The following is a 22,305-nucleotide window of genomic DNA, read 5'->3' as shown; positions in this document are numbered from 1 at the left end:
ACTATTCCACCGTTTCAAGGTAGATCGGATCCGGAGGCCTATCTTGAGTGGGAAAAAAAGATAGAGTTGGTGCTCGATTGTCACAATTACTCCGAGAATAAAAAGGTGAAACTAGCAGCAATAGAGTTTTCGGACTACGCCATGATTTGGTGGGAACAACTAACCACTAGTCGGAGGCGTAACGGTGAACGTCCTATCTCTACATGGACCGAAATGAAGGCGGTGATGAGGCGACAATTTATCCCTGCGTACTACCACCGGGAGTTGCACCAAAAACTCCAAAATCTCACACAAGGGTCCAAAAGTGTCGAGGATTACTACAAAGAGATGGAAATCGTGATGATTTGAGCGGATGTCCAAGAAGATCCCGAAGCAACGATGGCGAGATTCCTGGCTGGTCTAAATCGAGATATAGCAAACGTAGTGGAATTACAACACTACATTGAAGTGGTTGATATGGTCCATATGGCCATCAAGGTGGAAAGACAACTCAAGAGAAAAGGCCCAAGTCGAGGGTTTCCCACTTCCAACCCTTCAAGGTGGAGCCAAGGATCAAGCAAAGGACCTGTCAATCCTCGAGGGAAGGAGACCACGGTACCTCCAAAAACCAACAAGCCCATCGCCGAAATGAACAAAGGCAAGGCACTCGAATCGTCATACAATCGAAATCGGGATATTAAGTGTTTTAAGTGTCTCGGAAGAGGCCACATAGCAAGCCAATGCCCAAATCGAAGGACCATGGTATTGCGAGCCGATGGCGAGATCGAAATGGAGGATGAGGAGGAGAAAGAATCTGAATCAGCTTCTGAAGTCGAGGAGGACGTGGAACAACCCATGGAAGGAGAACTACTTGTTGTAAAACGAAGTGTAAGTCTCTAAGGCGCAGAGAATGATCTCCAACGAGAGAATATCTTCCACACTCGATGCCAAGTCGGAGGCAAAGTCTGTAGCGTCATTATCGACGGAGGCAGCTGTACCAATGTAGCAAGTACCATGATGGTTGAAAGACTTGGTTTACCTACTACCAAGCATCCGAGCCCCTACAAACTACAATGGCTCAATGACGGAGGAGAGCTTAAGGTAACAAAGTAAGTACTTGTCTCTTTCAACATCGGCAAGTATTCGGATGAAGTTCTTTGTGACGTCGTACCGATGCATGCAGGGCATTTGCTACTTGGCCGACCATGGCAGTTTGATAGACGAGTTCAACACGACGGGTATGCCAACCGGTATACATTCAAATTCATGGGAAAGAATGTGACGTTGGTGCCATTGACTCCCAAACAAGTGTATGAAGACCAAATCAAGCTAAAAGCTTCTATTGAGCAAATGAGAGAAAAAGAAAAAGAAAAAGAAAGTTGTAAAAAAATAAAAGAAGAGAAAACTAAGAAAAAGAAAACAAAAGAGAGTGACAAGAAAAATATCCAAGCAAAAGAAGAAAAAGAAAAGAAAATCGAGAAAATGAGTGTTTTTGCAAGAGTTAGTGATGTGAGGAAGGCTTTGGTGATGAATCGAACTGTTCTTGTACTCTTGTACAAGGAAGCATTAATTTCTACTAACGATTTACCCGATACCCTACCCCCTCCTATTTTGTCTTTGTTGCAGGATTTCCAAGACGTTTTTTCGGAAGAAACCCCGAGTGGTCTTCCACCACTTCGTGGAATCGAGCATCAAATTGATTTCATGCCGGGAGCGATTATTCCAAATCGACCTACTTACCGAGCCAATCCGGAGGAGACCAAGGAGTTGCAAAGACAAGTCAATGAGCTGATGGAAAAAGGCTACATTCATGGAGCCTAAGTCCTGTCTTTGTTCCGTATTATTGGTACCGAAAAAGGACGGAACATGGCGCATGTGCGTGGATTGCCGAGCCGTTAACAAGATAACAATCAAATACCGTCATCCCATTCCTCGCTTAGATGACATGTTAGATGAGCTTAGTGGGGCCAAAGTGTTCTCAAAAATCGATTTGAAGAGTGGCTACCACCAAATTCGGATGCGAGAAGGAGACGAATGGAAAACAGCATTCAAGACCAAGCATGGACTATACGAATGGCTGGTTATGCCTTTTGGCCTTACCAACGCTCTTAGTACGTTCATGAGACTAATGAACCATGTCTTAAGGCCTTTCATCGGTAAGTTTTGTGTGGTATATTTCGACGATATATTGATTTACAGCAAATCTATGGAAGAACATGTAAGTCATCTCAAATCTATTTTAGAAGTTTTGCGGAAAGAAACCTTATATGCTAATTTAAAGAAATGTTCTTTTTGTTCTAACAAAACTATTTTTCTAGGATTTGTAGTTAGTGCGGATGGTCTTGAGGTAGACCAAGAGAAGATTAAGGCCATACGAGATTGGCCAAGGCCTACGAGCGTTACGCAAGTTCGAAGTTTCCATGGCCTAGCAAGTTTCTACCGACGATTCGTTTCATTTTAGCACAATTGCTGCTCCACTTACGAGTGTTATTAAGAAAAATTCTCCTTTTATTTGGAACGATGAACAAGAGAAATCATTTATAAAAATCAAAGATTGTCTCACTAATGCTCCTTTGCTTGCCCTTCCAGATTTCTCGAAGACTTTTAAGATCGAGTGCGATGCTTCAGGCATTGGAATCGGGGCCGTGTTGACACAAGACGGACGTCCTGTGGCTTACTTTAGTGTAAAACTCAATGGAGCCGTACTCAACTATCCGGTGTATGATAAAGAGATGTCGCTACTCATACGAGCCCTTGAGACATGGCAACATTACTTGTGGCCTAAGGAATTCGTTATTCATTCCGATCATGAAGCCTTGAAGCACATCAAAGGCCAACATAAGTTGAACCGACGCCACGCGAAGTGGGTTGAATACCTTGAGTCGTTTCCGTATGTCATCAAATATAAGAAAGGTAAAGATAATATTATGGCTGATGCGCTTTCAAGAAGGTATACTCTGTTATCATATTTGGATTCTAAGATTCTTGGTTTTACATTATTAAAAGATTCCTATGTAAACGATTCCGATTTTGGAGAGATATTTGTTTCTTGCGAGAAAGGTCCTTTTGAAAATTTTTATAGGTACGAGGGCTATCTTTTCCGAGAAGGTAGACTATGCATTCCTTGTGGATCTGTTCGAGACCTATTAGTGCATGAGGCGCATAGTGGCGGGCTTATGGGACACTTCGGAGTCAATAAGACACTAGCCACTCTCCATGAACATTTTTATTAGCCGCGGATGCGAAAAGATGTGGAGCGAGTTTGCGAAAGGTGTATAGCCTGCAAAAAGGCTAAATCAAAGGTTCAACCCCATGGCTTGTACACACCATTGCCCATTCCTGAAGCACCGTGGATTGGCATCTCCATGGATTTTGTTCTCGGACTTCCGCACAAAAAACGGGAAGGATTCTATTTTGTTGTTGTTGATAGATTTTCAAAATGTCTCATTTTATTGCTCGTACTAAGACCGACGATGCCGTTCATGTTGCGAACTTGTTTTTAGGGATATCGTTAGACTACATGGCATTCCTCGTCGATCGTGTCGGACCGAGATGCAAAATTTTAAGTCACTTTTGGAGGTCTTTGTGGGGTAAATTAGGGACCAAACTTCTATTTTCGACCACTGCCACCCCCAAACCGATGGCCAAATGAAGTTGTCAATAGAGTTCTATCTACTTTGCTTGGCCATCGTTCTAAGAATTTGAAGACGGGAGGACTGTCTACCCCATATTGAGTTTTTGTATAATCGTTCATCCATTCTGCGACTAAATTCTCCCCATTTGAAATTGTTTACGATTTTAATCCCTTGACTCCTTTAGATCTATTGCCTTTACCTCTGATCAATTTGTCCATGTAGATGCAAAGAAAAGGCAGATTTTGTCAAGGATTTACATAGCAAGGTGAGGGCCAATATCGAGGCTAGAATCGAGTCCTATGTGCGTAATGCGAACAAAGGCCGAAAACAGTAGTTTTGAACCCGGAGATTGGGTGTGGGTTCATATGCGAAAAGAAAGGTTTTTGGCTCAGCGAAAGTCGAAGTTATTGCCGAGAGGAGATGGGCCGTTTCAAGTTTTGGAACGAATAAACGATAATTCTTATAAACTTGATCTCCTAGGTGAGTACAATGTAAGTGCTCCCTTTAATGTAGCTGATCTCTCTTTCTATGATATAGGTGACGATTTGGGGCAAATCGCTCAAGAGAGGGGAATGATACAACCACACCTCCCGAGTTGTCGGCTGCCAATGAAGATCCTCTCGAATTGCCGTAGGATCGATCACCCGAGCTCGAGCAAAGAGATTCAAAGATGCAACAACAACCTTAGTTGATAGAGTTTGGGGTGAAACCGTTGCTGGACTTCTTGAAAGCTCTTGGACCAGCAAGCCAAGCAAACCATGCATACTCCTTCAAGCTCAAATCAGCTCAACTTCAACTTAACTTAGCTCAACGAGCTCGTTTCAACTCATTTCATTATTATGTTTATTATGCTGGAATAAATCATTTAAGTTGCTGTTAGTTTTATTAGTTATTTGTTTTAATAATTAATTTGTCATAATCTCGACATGTTTTAATTATGTTCTAAATTAAGTACTTAATTAATTAGGACCAATTAAATATGTCTTAACTATTACAAAGATTAATTATGTCCAGCCTAATTTATGGTGCAAGATTTATTTATGTTGCCGAATTTAATGTGTCTAAAAGGGATTTAATTTGCTGAATTAAATGTTGTAGGTACATTACCCCTTGGACGGCATAGGCACATGGATGATTTAAAATTGGTGTGCTGATCTTTGGTGTTCCCTAAGTGACCATTCAGCCAAACCTTACAACTCTTCAAGAAGACCGATTGGCTGCCCAAGACAAATTAAGGCTGTTCACACCCACCTGATTATTCCTTTCACACTAAGGACTGTTCGGTTTTGTTTGTTCACACATGTGTGGCTGTTCAAATCGGTTTGTTCACATTCTAAGACTATTGAAGTGCTCTAGACAGCTCCTTAATCACATGAACATTCGGCTGAATCAAGCAGCAGCATTAATTCCAAATTCAAGCATTTCGCCGAACCTATTGATGGCATTTCAGCTCCCAAACAATTCATTCAATTTTTTATTGAATCAAGGCATCTAGAAGCTACCCTTACTGTTCTCCATGCACAAGAAACTTCAAGGAAGCTTCATCAAAATTCTGGAATTTTCGAAACCATTTAGCTACCTCAAGAGCCTATTCGGCTATCCCTTGCATTCACTATAAATTGTGGCTTGTGTTACTTTGTAAAGGACTTTTTGAAACTTTTGTTAATGTTATGCTGCCAAAATCGTGAGGCAAACCTTTCTTATATTTCGTTCAAAGATTCGTTTGGCGTTCCTAGCGTTCTAGTTGTGTCAACCGTGTTCTTTATCGAAACCGAACTTATCACTACTCGTAGTGTGGCGTTCAAACATACCGAGGTTCCTATCTTGTTAGATAGTGGGTCGAGGTTTTTCCTTTACCAATTCAAAGCGAACTAAAAGAGTTTATAAACAACGGGTCGATACCAAATCGGTATTGGTTCTTGTTTGCACTTTTTGTTCAACCCCATTTCTCCATTTACCTAATTGAACCAATTCCTTCATCCATACCTATTCGGACTCCAAACCCGAATTTTCAAACTCTTCTTACCTATTCTAATCCGAACCCAAAACCAATACCCTTCTTTCCTTCATCTGACATTTTCAAGGAAACCTAACGTAACTTCTTGTTGACGACCAAGCACACTAATACGACTCGACTCTTCCGAGGCGGATCGTATCAACCTGCACACACAAATTAATTCAGTACATTAATTTATTTAGACACATTAATTTTGGGTGCTAAAGACACATTTAAAACTTGTAATAGCTAAGGCAAATTAATTATGCAAGGTTAAGACATGTATTAAATCGGCTGGAACTTAGACAAATTTAATAGCAAAAATCGGCTGGGCAAATTTAATGAGCAGCACATTTAAAACCGGTCTTAAACTTGACAAATTAATTAGCTAATAAATTAAGCTAGTTTAGGACACCATTATACCTAGTTATAAAGTCCAGATTTTGGCCAAATAATTATTAAGACCTAATTAACTAATTTAACTAACAGTAAATTAAATGATTTTATTCCAGCAAATTAAACGTAAAAATGAAATGAGCTGAAATGAGCTCGTTGAGCTAAGCTAAGTTGAAGTTGAGCTGATTTGAGCTTGAAGGAGTATGCATGGTTTGCTTGGCTTGCTGGTCCAAGAGCTTTCAAGAACTCCAGCGACGGTTTCACCCCAAACTCTATCAACTAAGGCTATTGTTGCATCTTTGAATCTCTTTGCTTGAGCTCGAGTGATCGGTCCTACGGGCAATTTGAGAGGATCTTCATTGGCAGCCGACAACTCGGGAGGCGTGGTCGTATCATGGAATATAAGAGTTCATGCATGAACGAATTTATGCATGGTGGGTTGGCTATTGGTGATCCCTAAGCAACCTTTTGGCCAAGAGTTAAGTTCCACAAAGTGACCGAATACATGAAGGAGCCATTAATGCAAGTACATGCATGGCTTAATACATCGTATGGAAGGATGCATGCACAACTAGTGTTCAATGGGTGGCATTTGAAGGAATTCATGTATTGGGGATGTTCATGCAAGTGGGGGCTATTTTATGTACATGTCTTTGAAGATTCATGGACCGTAATTAAGGAAGAACATGCATTGGGACGTTTCATGCATGTATCATGCATATCCAAGATGTCCTTTCAAGTATTCAAGGTACATTCAAGCCTCATTTGGCCAAGGGAGATGTAGGAGTATTAAAGGGCTGCACATTCATGAACTATGGCTTTTCTTCTAGGCTAAGTATGCATGAATGCATCAAGTGAAGCAACATGATGGTTCAGCCAATTCATGCACCATCTCTAAGCGTGAACTAAATTTTAATGCTTTTGTGTGAACATGTTAAATACAAATGTGAATAGAATTTAAGTTAGTGTGAACATCATAGATGCCAAATATCAATAGGCATCTTAGGCTTATAAATAGTTTGCTCATTTCATGTAAGAGGGACTTTTGCCAATTTGTTTAATGAACATTGTTCTTGTGAGGTTGCTTCCTCTCATATCTCGTACAAGTTTCGAAAGACTTATCTAGCTTGTGCTAGTGGCGTCAATCGTCCTTGTTTGAACTTATCACCAATCTTGGTGTGGCGTTCACCTATCCATCTATTCATCCTTTTCACCTTAACAATATAGGAATCGGGGTGACACTATTTAGTGTTGAATCATTCCTGATGTTAAGCTCGTTTTCCATCCCTATTCTTCGAATTTCTTTCTTGTTATCACCAAGCCGAGCCAACTATCTGACAACATCTTTGCTACCCATAGCCAAACCTATTACTAATCTTACCCTTCTTTGAAACCTTTCGCTTATCCCAACTTATCCATTCACTTCCATTTCTCAAATACGAGGCATGAACGACTTTCTCTTCTACGATCGGGCAACTACATTAATTCGACTCAACCACTCGAGCCGGATCACATCAGGTATTGGATCTTGTTTGCACTTTTGTTCAAACCATTTCTTACCATATCGATCATTATTATTTTCCTTTACCAAATTCACCAAGACACATCATTCCATCCAGTACACCTTATATTGAACCAAAACTTTCTCTTATCCTTACTTCTTCCAACCCCTTAATTTCTATTCCATAGAACCTTTCCATCTATTTAAACTGATTTAAAACCTTCTCAAATACAGGTCTTCTAAAATTCCTTCTTCTAATTAAATTTCCAAACTAAATTATCGGTACTTTCTCGTTGACGATCAGGCACTTGACATACGACTTGACTTATCTGAGGCAGATCGTATCTCAAACTCTACTTCTCGAATAGGTGGCAAACCTAGTAATTCTTTTGGAAACACATCCGGATACTCACATACAATAGGTACTGATTCGATGTTTCTTTCAGCTACTTTACTATCGAGCACGTAGGCAAAATAAGCTTTACACCCTTTTCTCACATATTTCTGAGCTAGCATCGAAGAAATTACTGCTGGTAAACCATAAAAATCAGTGGATTCAATCCGAATAATTTCACCATTCTGGCTCCATAGATCAATGGTCTCTCTTTTGCAGTTTACAACAGCATCATGTAAATTCAGCCAATCCATACCCAGAATTATGTCAAAGTCATCAAATGGAAGCAACATCAAATCAGCCAAAAAGATCAGATCTCAAACCATCAAGGGACAATTCTTACACACTTTATCAACCATAACACACCGGCCCAAGGGGTTTGACACTCTAATCACAAACTCAGTAGACTCAACAGGCAGAGTCTTGCTGAATACTAATGTTTCACATACATAAGAATGAGTAGAACCAGGATCAATCAATGCAATTACATTAGTATCATAAAGTGTAAATGTACCAGTAATAACATCTGGGGATGAAGCCTCCTCTCGTGCACGTATAGCATAGGCCCTAGCAAGTGCATGAGCCTCAGATCTGATTGCCATATCTTTGGTCCCTCTCTGACTGCCACTCATATTACCATAATTTCTGGGTGGTCTACCTCGAGCTGCAATGTTACCCGATCTTGTATTTTGCACTAGATTTGATGTATGCACGCCCGGGGCTCCCTCAAGTGCATATCAAATTCAACTGAGCTTCCAAAAGCACCCATAACTCGAGCTTGTGCTAAGCATTTCCTAGAAGCTGTTTTAGCTTCTAATACAAAACCTTGGTTTGAAACAAGGGCCAATGCTCACAAAATCAGCTCAAAGCAACTATCCGAAGAACCCGTGCATTTTTGGCAAGCTGATCTTAGTTCATTTCCAGCTCCTCGAGCTCTGTCCAGCTCAACTCAGCTCATTTGAGCTCGTTTGAGCTCAACTGAGCTTACTTTCAGCTCGTTTTTTATTTCAATAAATTGAACTAAGTTTTAGTTTTATACTAATTAGTTTGCTACAGCTCAATAACGAAAATCCTAGCTCAAATAAGTTCATCAAATGTTTTCATTTAGTTTGAGCTAGCTGAATTAATAAGCTAGTTAATTTTAATTTAATTTGTCCTAATTAGTTAAGTTATTATTTAAGTTGTTAGTTGCTTTTTAATTATGATTAAATGATATAATTAAATGTGTTCATGTCTTTATAGGTTCAGCCGATTATGAAGGTACATTAAAAGCTAGGTGCATGTACGAACAAGTCCAATGCATTAGGAAATTCATGCATGTTTCGGTTCAATGTTTGGAGGAATTAAGTTCATGTTCATGGACAGCTTGGATACATGTATATGGATTAATGCCATACATTCCCACTTGGATGATACAACGAATCCATGAAGATACATTCACTTTGGACGTCACACATGCATGAATGGAAAGCATTTAATGAATGTTCATGTACGGCCAGATTCAAGTCCCCTTTCTAGTTCCATGCATGGCCGAATGTATGTGGATGAACCATTGATGTTCCTAAGTGCTTATTCAGCCAAAGGGTATGATGCGATCCCGGTTGCATCATGTTTCAGTACATCTTGACGACATCGAGATTGGCCTAAACTAGAGGGGCCCAAATGCAAAATGAGACCTTTAAATTCATTTATGTTGTTGGAATAAAGACTTGATTTATTTTAGTTACTTTAGTCTTTAATTATCTTATTTATTAAATACATATTTTAATTATGACATGCATTATGTGTTCTGCATTTAATAAAGCCATACATTATGTGACTCCGATGTTAGTTTAAGTCAGCTTCATTAAATTAAGTCTTGCATTAAGTAACTCATTTGTTCATTTAGTTTGCATTTTAAACCATTCATTTAAGCATCTTAGTTTAATAAATGAGTTGCTGGACATTTATTCAACTCATCTTAGTTTAATTAATAAGTGTTTTTGTTGAACTTTATTTAATAGTTGCTTCTTTAAATAATCTAGTTACTAGGATAATTTATTGATGCATGAATTTAAGTTCATTTAATAATGCTTCTCTTAATTAAACTAGTTGCTGGAATAAATGATGCATAAGTGTTAGTTCATTTATTTAAGTTAGTTGTTAATTTGTTTTAAGCTTAATAAATGAATAAATGTGACGGTTACATGTGTTAATTGCAGGGTGACTTTTTAGCTCCCATCTATTATTATTAAGGACTGTTATGCATTCAATAAGTTGACTTTTCAAAAGATTTCAGTTACAAAAGAGAGGGCTGTTACAAAGAGGCTTTAAATATCATTAAGAAGTTGTTTCTATCAATTAAAGGAGAGCATTATTCTTCTTTAAATTGGGCAGCAACTTTGTTTCATCTTCCATAACCGTTTGCTTCATGAGTAATCACTACATGCATTCAATTCTCCATCAAAGAAGCTGGTGTCTTTTCGGTTGCTCATGGAGACTTCAAAAGACTTTGAAAGCAACTTAATTGAAGAAGTAAATCACATTGAAGGCTGGAGTTACTTGGAATAGAATTTCTATAGTTCTGACTTTTCATTAGGCCTCATTATTAGCTTCATTAAAAGTGACCTTTCAGCTAGCTTTCCTTTTGACACTATAAATTCATGTAACCAGCCTTTTGAAAGAATACTTTAACACTTTTTGGAATATTTTTGTTAATGGTATTCTGCCAAATTTGTGAGGCAAACTTTTCTCTGTTTTCGTTCAAAGATTTGTTGGCTACCTAGTGTTCTAGTTGTGTCATCCATTTTCTTTGTTGAAAACCGAACTTATCACTACTCGTAGTATGGCGTTCAAACATACCAAGGTTCCTACTTTGCTAAGTAGCGGGTCGAGGTTCTCATATTCTCCATCCGACCACCTTGAAAACTTATAAATATTTGGGTCAATATTTTCTAATATTGGTTCGTGTTTGTTTTTGAGATCATTTTCATTTCCATTCCATTCCATCTTTTTATTTCATTATAACCGAACCTACAAAAACTTTATATCCATAAACCCATCTTTGAATCCTTTTACATAGCTTCCGCCATTATTTACGTTAAAACATCCTTTTGAACAAATTGAACGCTACTTCTTCGTAGATGATTGGGCAAACTCACATACGACTCGACTCACCCCGAGGCGGATCGTATCAGGGTAGCTGCAAATTAATTTCTAAATTCAATTCATGAATGAAGCCTAAGAGAAGATGCATGGACAGCAAGCTACAATGAATGGGAGAATGCACCTAGTTCTTGATACATGAATCGTTTGCTGCCCAAATGACTTCCCTAGGTGTCTATTCAGCCAAAAGACACTTCTTTAATGCTCCAATCAATCCAAGGACGAATTTAGACAAGCTATTGAGCTACCATTCATTCAGATTCATCCAAGCCAATTTTGCTTAACCATGAAGCTGCCCATTGAAGTTTTAATCAGCCGAATGTAGATTTAACCCTTTAATGATTTATTCTAGAATATTCTAGTGCATTCTTAGCTAAATTACTTAGCCTTTAAGCTAGTTAACTTGACCATTCAGCTATCACTTGTTAGACTATAAATAATTTGTTTATTTCTTTATAAAAGGACTTTTGCCAAATTATTGAATGAACATTATTCTTGTGAGGTTGCTTCCTCTCATATCTCGTACAAGTTTCGAAAGACTTATCTAGTTTATGCTAGTGGCATCAATCGACGTTGTTTGAACTTATCACCAATCTTGGTGTGGCGTTCACCCTTCTTCCATTCCATCTTTCCACCTTAACAATATAGGAACCGGGGTGACACTTTTTAGTGTTGAATCATTCCTGACGTTAAGTTCGATATTCCATCCACACTTTCCCAAATTTCTTTTTTTCATCACCAAAACCGAACCACCTTTCCAACAACCATCTTTGCTGCCCTTAACCAAACCTATCACTATTCTTACACTTATTGAAACCTTCCACTTATTCAAACCTATCCAATCACTTCAACTTCCAAAACCAAGGCACGAACGACTCTTCTCATCTACGATCGGGCAACTACGTGAATTCGACTCAATCACCTGAGCCGGATCACATCAGGATTTTCCTTAGCTAACATTGGGCAGTCTTGAATATAATGATGATGTAAGCACACGCGGGGCTTCCACAACTATGAACAAAGATCCTTTCGAGCTTCCAAAAGTCCCCATGACTCGAGCACGCACTAAGTGACTTCAAGAAGCTTTTACAGCTTTATTGACTCGAATTTGGGATGAAACAAAGCCCTTTGTCATTGGAGAAGCTATGGAAAACTCTTTCAAGACTCATTGCACCCTTGTGCAAACCGACTTTAGCTCCTTTCCAGCTACCCGAGCTCAACTCAGCTCCAATCAACTCATTTGAGCTTGTTTCAGCTCGTTTGAGCTCAATTTAGCTTCTTTCTAGCTTATTTCTTTTCCCATCTCAATAAACTAAGTTTTAACTTTATTTTAATTCAATTTTGTACAGCTCATGCTGAATTCCCTAGCTCAAATCAGTTCATTAATTGTTTTTGTTTATTTGAGCTAGTCGAATTTAATATGCTAGTTAGTTTTAATTTATTGTGTCCAAATTGGTTAGTTGTTATTTAAGTTTTTTAGTTGCTGTTTAATTATGTCTAAATATTATAATTAAATGTGTTCATTTCATTCGTAGTTTCAGCCGAATATGGAAGTGCATTTAAGGCTAGGTGCATGCACAGGTTTAATTCAATGAATGAGAAGATTCATGCACAGCTTGGTTCAATGCTTGGAAAGAATCATGTACATGTAAATGGACGGCTTGGATACATGCATATGGATTAATGTCATACATTTCCTTTGGATGGCACACATGCATGTATGGAGAGCATTTATTGAATGTTCATGAATGGCTAGATTCAAGACCCCTTTTAGTTCCATGCATGACCGAATGTATGTGGGTGATCTATTGGGTTTCCTAAGTACTTATTCAGCGAAGGGGTAGCTGCATAATCAATTTCCAAATTCAATTCATGAATGAAGATTAAGAGAAGATGCATGGACAGCAAGTTACAACGAATGGGAGAATGCATCTAGTTCTTGATACATGAATCGTTTGTTGCCGAAATGACTTCCCTAGGTGTCTATTCGGCCAAAAGGCACTTCTTTAATGCTCCATTCAATCCATGGATGAATTTAGACAAGCCATTAAGCTGCTATTCATTCATCATCCTTCAAATGATTTTTCCTTAATCATGAAGCTACCCATTGGAGTTATGTTCAGCCGAATGTGGATTTGGCCATTTTAATGATTTGTTCTAGAATATTCTAGTGCATTCTTAGCTAAATTACTTACCCGATTCTGGCTGAACTAGTACTGGAGCTTCGATCAAAAGGGCTTCCAACTGATCAAAGCTTTTCTGGCACTTCTCTGACCACTCGAACTTAATATCTTTCTATAATAGCTTTGTCATCAGGGCTGCAATCATAGAGAAACCTTTCACGAACCGTCTATAATAACCAGCAAGTCCCAAAAAGCTTCAGACTTTAGAAACATTCTTCAGAGGTTTCCAATCCAATATAGCTAAAATTTTGCAGCCGCTAGTACAAATCTCGGTGGTAATATGAAGGGACAAAATGTTTGTGCATTATAGCCTTCATTTCAGCCCAAGTTGAAATAGGCCTTTCTCCGTTCCTCCTACGGCTTGTCACGAGTTGATCCCACCACACAATTGCATAATCTAAAAACTCTATTACCGTGAGCTTCACCTTTTTTCTCTCTGAGTAATTGTGACACTTGAAGACGAGCTCTATTTTTTTCTCCCACTCCAAATACGCTTCGGGGTCATTCTTGCCTTGGAATGGAGGAATTGTTATTTTGATATTCTTCAAATTATCGTCAGGATGATCTCTTTCCCTATGGCCCAGGTTTCTTTGACCCCTTTGTCGATTACCTTGAACAGGTGATGTGATCTGGCTCGGGTGATTGAGTCGAATTCACGTAGTTGCCCGATCGTAAACGAGAAGAATCATTCATGCCTCAATTTTGGAAATAGAAGTGAATGGATAGGTTTGAATAAGTAGAAGGTTTCAAATAAGTGTAAGAATAGTGATAGGTTTGGCTAAGGGTAGAAAAGATGGTTGTTGGAAGGGTGGTTCGATTTTGGTAATGAAAGAAAGAAATTTGGGAAAGTGGGGATAGATTAACGAACTTAACGTCAGGAATGATTCAACACTAAAAAGTGTCACCCCGATTCCTATATTGTTAAGGTGGACAGATGGATAGAAGGATAGGTGAACACCACACCAAGAATGGTGATAAGTTCAAACAAGGTCGATTGACGCCACTAGCGCAAACTAGATAAGTCTTTCGAAACTTGTATGAGATATGAGAGGAAGCAACCTCACAAGAACAATATTCATTCAATAATTTGGCAAAAGTCCTTTTACAAAGAAATGAGTAAACTATTATAGACTAACATGTGTAGCCGAATGGACAAATTAACAAGCTTAAAGACTAAGTAAATTCAGCTATGAACTAACCAGAATGTTCTTGAATGAAAACATTAATTAACAAAGTCTTGATTCAGCTGATGGAAATGTATTTGGACAGCTTCATGTATAAGCAAAACCCCTTGAATGAATGTGAAGCTTTGGAAGCTCAATGGGTTGTCTAGGTTCGGCCATGGGGTGCATGAAGCTTCCAAGAGGTGTCTCTTAGCCGAATAGGTGCATAGAAACTTCAAAGGTCCTTCCACATACATTCGGCTATGCATGGAACTTGGAAGGGAGGTTGAATCTGGCCTTACATGAACTTGCATTAAATGCCATGCATACATGCATGTGTGCCGTCCAAAGGAGATGTATTCTTCATAGTCCAATGCATACAATTAATCCTCGATGTACATGAACATAATTCATCCAAGCATTGAACCGAACCATGCATGAACCTTCTCATTCAATGAACAAACCTGTACATACACCTAGCCATTAATGTACCTCCACATTCGGCTGAACCTACAAAGAAATAAACACATAATTAAATAAAATATAATTATTCATATAATCATAATTTTAAATAGCAACTAGACAACTTAAAGGACAGTAACTAAATTCGGACACATTAATTAAAATTCAACTAGCATATTAAATTTGGCTAGCTCAAATAATCAAAAACACTTAATGAACTAATTTGAGCTAGGGAAATCGGCATGAGCTGTAGCAAATTAAATTAAAAACAAAGCTAAAACTTAGTTTATTGAAATGGAAAAAAAATGAGCTGAAACGAGCTAAAATCAAGCTCAAACGAGTTGAAACGAGCTCAAGTGAGCTAGTTGGAGCTGAATTGAGCTGGGGGAGCTCGAGAAGAGCTAAAGTCGGCTTGCAAAAGAGTGCACTGAGCCTTCAAAAGGGTGTCCATAGCTTCTCCAACGTCTAGGGCTTTGTTCTCTTCCCAAATGTGCATCACTAAAGCTGATAAAGCTTCTTGTATTCGCTTGGTTTGAGCTCAAGTAATGGGGCCTTTTGGAAGCTTGATTAGATCTTGATTGGCATTTGAGGATGCCCCGGGCGTGCATACATCAATAGGAGAATAATCTCTTTCTTCCTCACTTGACTCATTAGGATCTTCTTAGCGTTGTCCCCGTGCTTCGACCCGATATAGCCTATCTTCAATGGGCTCGAGTTTGCGGTCAAACAGCAACTCCATTTCTCACATGAGGGCTTGTAAAGTTAAGTCAGGGACTCCTCCGCCAATGACATTGCGAAGAGGTCACAATCCTTCTCTAGCCATTGGATTTCTTTCTGGACTTCTCGACATATAAGTTTGAAGCACACAGCAAATCTCGCAATTTCACTCACAAGGAAAAACACACAATTTTGGCTTTTATACTCTCGAATAGTCTCACGCTCTCGTGCCTTTTTTCGCTCAATTTCACCTCTCGAGGTTTTCCGCAGACTACTTAGACAAATCAACGTCCGTTTGTGAGTCGACTTGCAAAAATAATGCTGGTTGGGAGAGGAAATAATGTGGGACGAATAGGTAGGCTTGAAAAAGAAATGGACGGATAGAAATGTGGCATTTTTGGGTTTAAAAAGGAATGATAAAATCTCAAGAAGAAAAACTCTTTTAAATAAATTTTCACTTCCTCTCTCTCTTTTTTTTTTTTAATTTCATTTAATTTTTTATGTATATTTCAATATTTTTTTCTATATATATTCTTTTTTTGGTACGATTTTTTTGAATTTTTTTACGAATTTTTTTTACTGAATTGCAATCTCGAGAATACTAAAATAATGAATCTCACCTCAATCTAACCAACTCTGATACCAAATGATATACGCTCGCCTTGATGAAGAGTTGAGTAGTAAAAGATTGCCCGATCATTAAATTGGGTAAGCTTTAAGTGGTTTGCAAATAGGCTAAAAATTCAAAGTAGGAATGGTTGAGGAAGAAATGGCAAAGTCGGTTAAGGAATAAGGATATGGTTTTGGCTAAGGTTCAAGTGTGAACTAACATAATATTGATGTGTTAACCCAAAACTTATATGAACACTTAGTGAATGAAAGAATGGCAATGGAATATTTGAAGGATAAATTGAAGACCGAGACCCTTTATTAAGATTGATAGTAACCTTCGGTATAAGTGAACGCCACACTTTGGTAAAAACCGATAAGTTCGTAAACAAAGACGGTTTGACAACACAAGGATCACTTGATGGTCAGATCAGTCTTTGGAGAAAAACGAGAGAACAATCTCACAAATAACAATTTTAGCATAAATTCGACATTAGTCCCTTTTACAATAATTTGAACAACTATTTATAGGCCAAATGAAAAGCTAGCCAAATGTGATACGATCCGCCTCGGAAGAGTCGAGTCGTATTAGTGTGCCCGATCGTCAACAAGAAGCTACGTTAGGTTTAATTGAAAAGGTCGGATGAAGGAAGGAAGGATATTGGTTTTGGGTTCGAATTAGAATAGGTAAGAAGAATTTGAAAGTTCGGGTTTGGAGTCCGAATAGGTATGGATGAATGAATTGGTTCAATTAGGTAAGGGGGAATTGAAGAAAAGGACGTAATGGAATGAAGGGTAAGAACGAAATGGTATTAAGAAATGGTTTGAATGGAATAGTCGGTTTAGGTACAATTGGTAAATGGAGAAATGGGGTTGAAAAAAAAGTGCAAACAAGAACCAATACCGATTTGGTATCGACCCGTTGTTTATAAGCTCTTTTAGTTCGGTTTGGAATTGGTAAATGAAAACCTCGACCCACTATCTAACAAGATAGGAACCTCGGTATGTTTGAACGCCACACTACGAGTAGTGATAAGTTCGGTTTCGACAAAGAACAACAGTTGACACACTAGACGCTAGGAAGCCAATCGAATCTTTGAACGAAATTTGAGAAAAAGTTTTGATACGAACCGCCTCAGGGAGAGTCGAGTCGTATGCGAGTTTGCCCGATCGTCTACGAGAAAGTATCGTTCAGTTTGTTCAAAAAAGATGTTTCTAAATAAATTATGCGGAAGCTATTCAAGGGGTTCAAATGAAGGGGTTAAAATATGAATATTAAGGTTCGGTTTAAAGTAAATGAAAGAATGGAAAGAAGGAACTCAAAAGCAAGCACGAACCAATATTAGAAAATATCGACCCAAATGCTTATAGGCTTTCAAGGCGAAAATGAAAATGATAGAACCTTGACCCACTACTTAACAAAGTAGGAACCTCGGTATATGGGTGAACGAAACAGGGTTGACGCCACTACTAGGTAGATAAGTCAACAAAGTCTCGAACAAAGTTTAGAGAAGAAAATTCTCCCAAGATTAAATTCAATAAAAATTTTGGCAAAAAGTTTCTTACAATTGAAAGAAAAAAAATATTTATAGGCGCATAGCTGACCATTCAAATTCGGCAACTAGGTGTTCACACAATAATAAAAATGTTCACACTAATGTATTAAAATAGTTTATAAATTCGGCAGATTCATGAACTAGTTGAATGGACACTTTCTTCCCCCTAAGTGTGTGCATGAATGCTTAATCATAAAGAAAGGCTTCAAGTGACTTGTATGTGCACCAAAGGTTGCATTCATCTCCTTGGGACGTTCATGCACTTGTATGGAACATGTATCCTCATAATTAAACTCTTTAATAGCATGTAGGTTCATAAATGGCAGCATGAACCTAGTAAATTCGTTCTCCCCTTTGTGCATACACTTAATTCAATCAATGTGTTGAATTATTGAGCTAATTCCTTCCTTTGGACGTTCTTGAACCCATCCATGCATGTGTAGTAGCTTATAGGTCGATTCAAAGTGTGAACAGCTACTTCTTGGCCAAATAAGTCCTTGGAAAGTTAGGAGAAAGCCACCATACATGCACTTAAGCCATTCATGCAGTCTATCATCCCATGCATTTGATCCATTCATGGACTAGCCTTTAATGTCCATACATGCATTTGACACATGCATGAATTTGTAGAAACCTTGCATCTAGCCGTACATGCACCAGCATTTAATACTTCTTCATTCATGAGTGTGGAATGTCCAAAAGAGATGTTTCTTCATCCATACATTGTACCGTCCAAAGGGATGTACCTACATGAAATAAACAAGTCATTAAGATATCTCATGAACACTCATAAATTCGGCATGATGTGAACACATTAATGTCATGCATTAATTCAGCTATGTGAACATAATCAATTTATGTAATGACTATGACATATTAATAACAAATATTAATATAAGACAAGTTTAATGCTTAAATAAATATGTGCAAATTTTTATTTAATGCATTAAAGACAAAACAGAGTTTAAACTAAAATGAGCTAAGCTTTAGCTCGTGAGCTAAAGTTGAGCTGAGGCTAAACTCCTAAGCTGAAGTTGAGCTAAGGTTTAGCTCGTGAGTTGAAAGTGAGCTAGGAGTGAGCTCGGTTTAGCTCGGGCAAGATGGATTGAGCTCAAATAAGCTGGATTTGAGCTGGACGGAGCTCGGGGAGCTGGAAACGAGCTGGGATCAGCTTGCCAACATGTCATTGCTCGGCTTAATAGACTTGCTCGATAAAGTTCACGGGGCGTGCTCGTATCAAGTTTTGCCTAACAAATTCGGCAGCATAACATTAACAAAAGTCTAAAAAAGTTCTTTTCAAAGTAACACAAGCCACAATTTATAGTGAATGCCAGGGATAGCCGAATAGGCTCTTGAGGTAGCTAGATGGTTGCTGAAAATTCCAGAATTTTTGATGAAGCTTCCTTGAAGTTTCTTGTGCATGGAGAATGGTAAGGGGCAGCTTCTAGATGCCTTGATTCAATCAAAAAATATAATGAATTCTTTGGGAGCTGAAATGCCATCAATAGGTTCGGCCAAATGCTTGAATTTGGAATTAATGGCTGCTGCTTGATTCAGTCGAATGTTCATGTGATTAAGGAGTTGTCTAGAGCACTTCAATAGTCTTAGAATGTGAACAAATCGATTTGAACAGCCACACATGTGTGAACAAACAAAACCGAACAGCCCTTGGTGTGAAACGAATAATCGGGTGGGTGTGAACAGCCTTAATTTGTCTTGGGCAGCCAATTGGTCTTCTTGAAGAGTTGTAAGGTTTGGCTGAATGGTCACTTAGGGGACACCAAAGATCAGCACACCAATTTTAAATCATCCATGCACCTATGCCGTCCAAGGAATAATGTACCTACAACATTTAATTCAGCAAATTAAATCCCTTTTAGACACATTAAATTCGGCAACATAGACAAATAAATCTTGCACCATAAATTAGGCTGGACATAATTAATCTTTGTAATAGTTAAGACATATTTAATTGGTCCTAATTAATTAAGTACTTAATTTAGAACATAATTAAAACATGTCCAGATTATGACAAATTAATTATTAAAACAAATAACTAATAAAACTAACAGCAACTTAAATGATTTATTCTAGCATAATAAACGCAATAATGAAATGAGCTGAAATGAGCTCGTTGAGCTAAGTTAAGTTGAAGTTGATCTGATTTGAGCTTGAAGGAGTATGCATGGTTTGCTTGGCTTGCTGGTCCAAGAGCTTTCAAGAAGTCCAGCAACGGTTTCACCCCAAACTCTATCAACTAAGGCTGTTGTTGCATCTTTGAATCTCTTTGCTTGAGCTCGAGTGATCGGTCCTACGGGCAATTCGAGAGGATCTTCATTGGCAGCCGACAACTCGGGAGGTGTGGTTGTATCAGAATGGTCACTCTTGGCAGCTCATTGGACATTGAAAATCAGCTAGAACATGCTAGAATAGTCCATGGAAGTTTCCTTGAAACTTCCTCAATTTCTGGTGAATTAAATGGGTTCAAATAGCCTATTGGAAGGTTCAGCCGAATGCAAGCAGCTAGCTGGTGGTGCTTCTTTGAGCTGAACGGTCATGGGAGGTATTTAAAATATCTTGGAAGACCCCAAATGTCAGCCCCTTCTTCAGTTGATTGCTTAATGTAGAAGGGTGTCCCTTACTTGGCTCAAGGCGTCACCTAGAATAGAGGAAAAGGCTGCTGTTGAATTTAATCCTCCTTGACTATTGCTATTCACAAAAACTCAGCTGGAAAGTGAAGTTAATTCATCTCTTCCCTAGGCTGATCCATGCATGTGTTCTGCTGCAATTTAAACCACACTTAAATGAGTCCACCAGCAGCTCATTAAATCCATCAACTAGCATGCTCCCCTTGTTATTGCCATCCCATGCTTTGCATTTACTGCAAAATAAAACAACAATTTAATGAGTTAAGACACATTAAAATAGGCAGCAACTAAAACCAATGTTATTTATGTCATGCGGCTGGACAAATTAAATTAGCAACAGCTAATTAATTTGTTCTATTCTAGACACATTAAATTATGTACTAAGCTAGCCACATTAAACATATGTTACTATGAGACAAATTTAATATACTAAAAAAAAAGTCCAGATTTAAGACACCATTAAAATAATTAATTATTTGAGCTGAAAATTAACTAATTAACTAACACAACTTAATAAATTTATTTCAACACAAAAATGTATAAAATTAAATAAATTGAAATCAGCTCAACGAGCTAGCTTTGTATCGAATTGAACTCCTTTGAGCTGAAACGAACGTCAGCTTGTAGGACATTGTAACATGAGCTTGTTGAGTTGTTCACTTGCTGTTCGAACACTCCTTCTTTCCAAGTCTGATTTATGTAGCTTGAAATAGACTCTTGGAATTTCTTTGCTCGAGCTCGAGTGATTGGTCCTGATGTCAGCTCCAAGGGTTTTGCACTTAGCTCCACAGCCAAGCTCTCATCATTCCCCCCTCTTCGAGGCGATTTGTCCCCAAATCATCACCTACATCGAAAGGGGAGAGATCAGCAACATTAAAACTAGTGCTAACTCCATACTCACCAGGTAAATCTATTTTGTAGATGATGTTTTACACGCCCAGGGCTTCCTCAAGTGCGAATCAAAATCCTATCAAGCTGCCAAAAGGTCCCATGACTCGAGCTTGTACCAAGTGACTTCAAGAAGCTTTAACAGCTTTGTTGTCTCGAATTTGGGATGAAACAACAGCCCTTGACGTTGGAAAAGCTGTGGACATCTCTTTGAAGACTCAATGCACTTTTTTGCAAACCGACTTCAGCTCCTCTCCAGCTCCCCCAACTCAACTCAACTCCAACTAGCTCACTTGAGCTTGTTTTAGCTCGTTTTAGCTAGTTTTAGCTTCCTTCCAGCTCGTTTCTTATTCTATTTTAATAAAATAAGTTTTAACTTTGTTTTAGCATAATTTGCTACAGCTCATGCCAAATTCCTTAGCTCAATGATGTAAGCATGCCTGGGGCATCGTCGAATGCAAATCAAGAACTAATAAAACTTCCAAAAGGCCCCATGACTCGAGCTCAAACCAAGCAATTTCAAGACACTTTATCAGCCTTGGTGATGCGCATTTTGGAAGAGAACAAGGCCCTAGACGTTGGAGAAGCTATGGACACTCTTTTGAAGACCCAATGCACTCTTTTGCAAGCCGACTTTAGCTCCTTTCCAGGTCCCCCAACTCAATTCAGCTCCAATCAGCTCACTTTTGAGCTCATTTCAGCTCGTTTGAGCTCGATTTTAGCTCGTTTCAGCTCATTTCTTTTCCTTTACAATAAACTAAGTTTAAAATTTGTTTCAATCTAATTTGCTACAGCTCATGCTGAATTCCCTAGCTCAATTTAGCTCACTAAGTGTTTTTGATTATTTGAGCTAGCCGAAGTTAATATGATAGTTGACTTATAATTAATATGCCCAAATTTAGTTGGTGTCATTAAGTTGTCTAGTTGTTGTTTGAATTATGATTATATGAATAGTTGTGTTTTATTTAATTATGTTATTTAATCATGTAGGTTCAGCCGAATGTGAAGGCTCATTAATGGCAAGGTGCATGTAC

General features: G+C 38.4%; 1 pseudogene; it reads right to left on the bottom strand.

The window, feature by feature from the left end:
* LOC128295408 (uncharacterized) overlaps positions 1-13,921 on the bottom strand; it is a 37,991-nt pseudogene extending 24,070 nt beyond the window's left edge.
* Positions 13,922-22,305: the final 8,384 nt, after the last annotated feature.

This window comes from Gossypium arboreum, chromosome 7 (genome assembly GCF_025698485.1).
Source record: "Gossypium arboreum isolate Shixiya-1 chromosome 7, ASM2569848v2, whole genome shotgun sequence".
Classification (NCBI taxonomy): domain Eukaryota; kingdom Viridiplantae; phylum Streptophyta; class Magnoliopsida; order Malvales; family Malvaceae; genus Gossypium; species Gossypium arboreum.
Note: the sequence above shows the minus strand (reverse complement) of the source record. Positions and strands in the feature narration are given on the sequence as shown.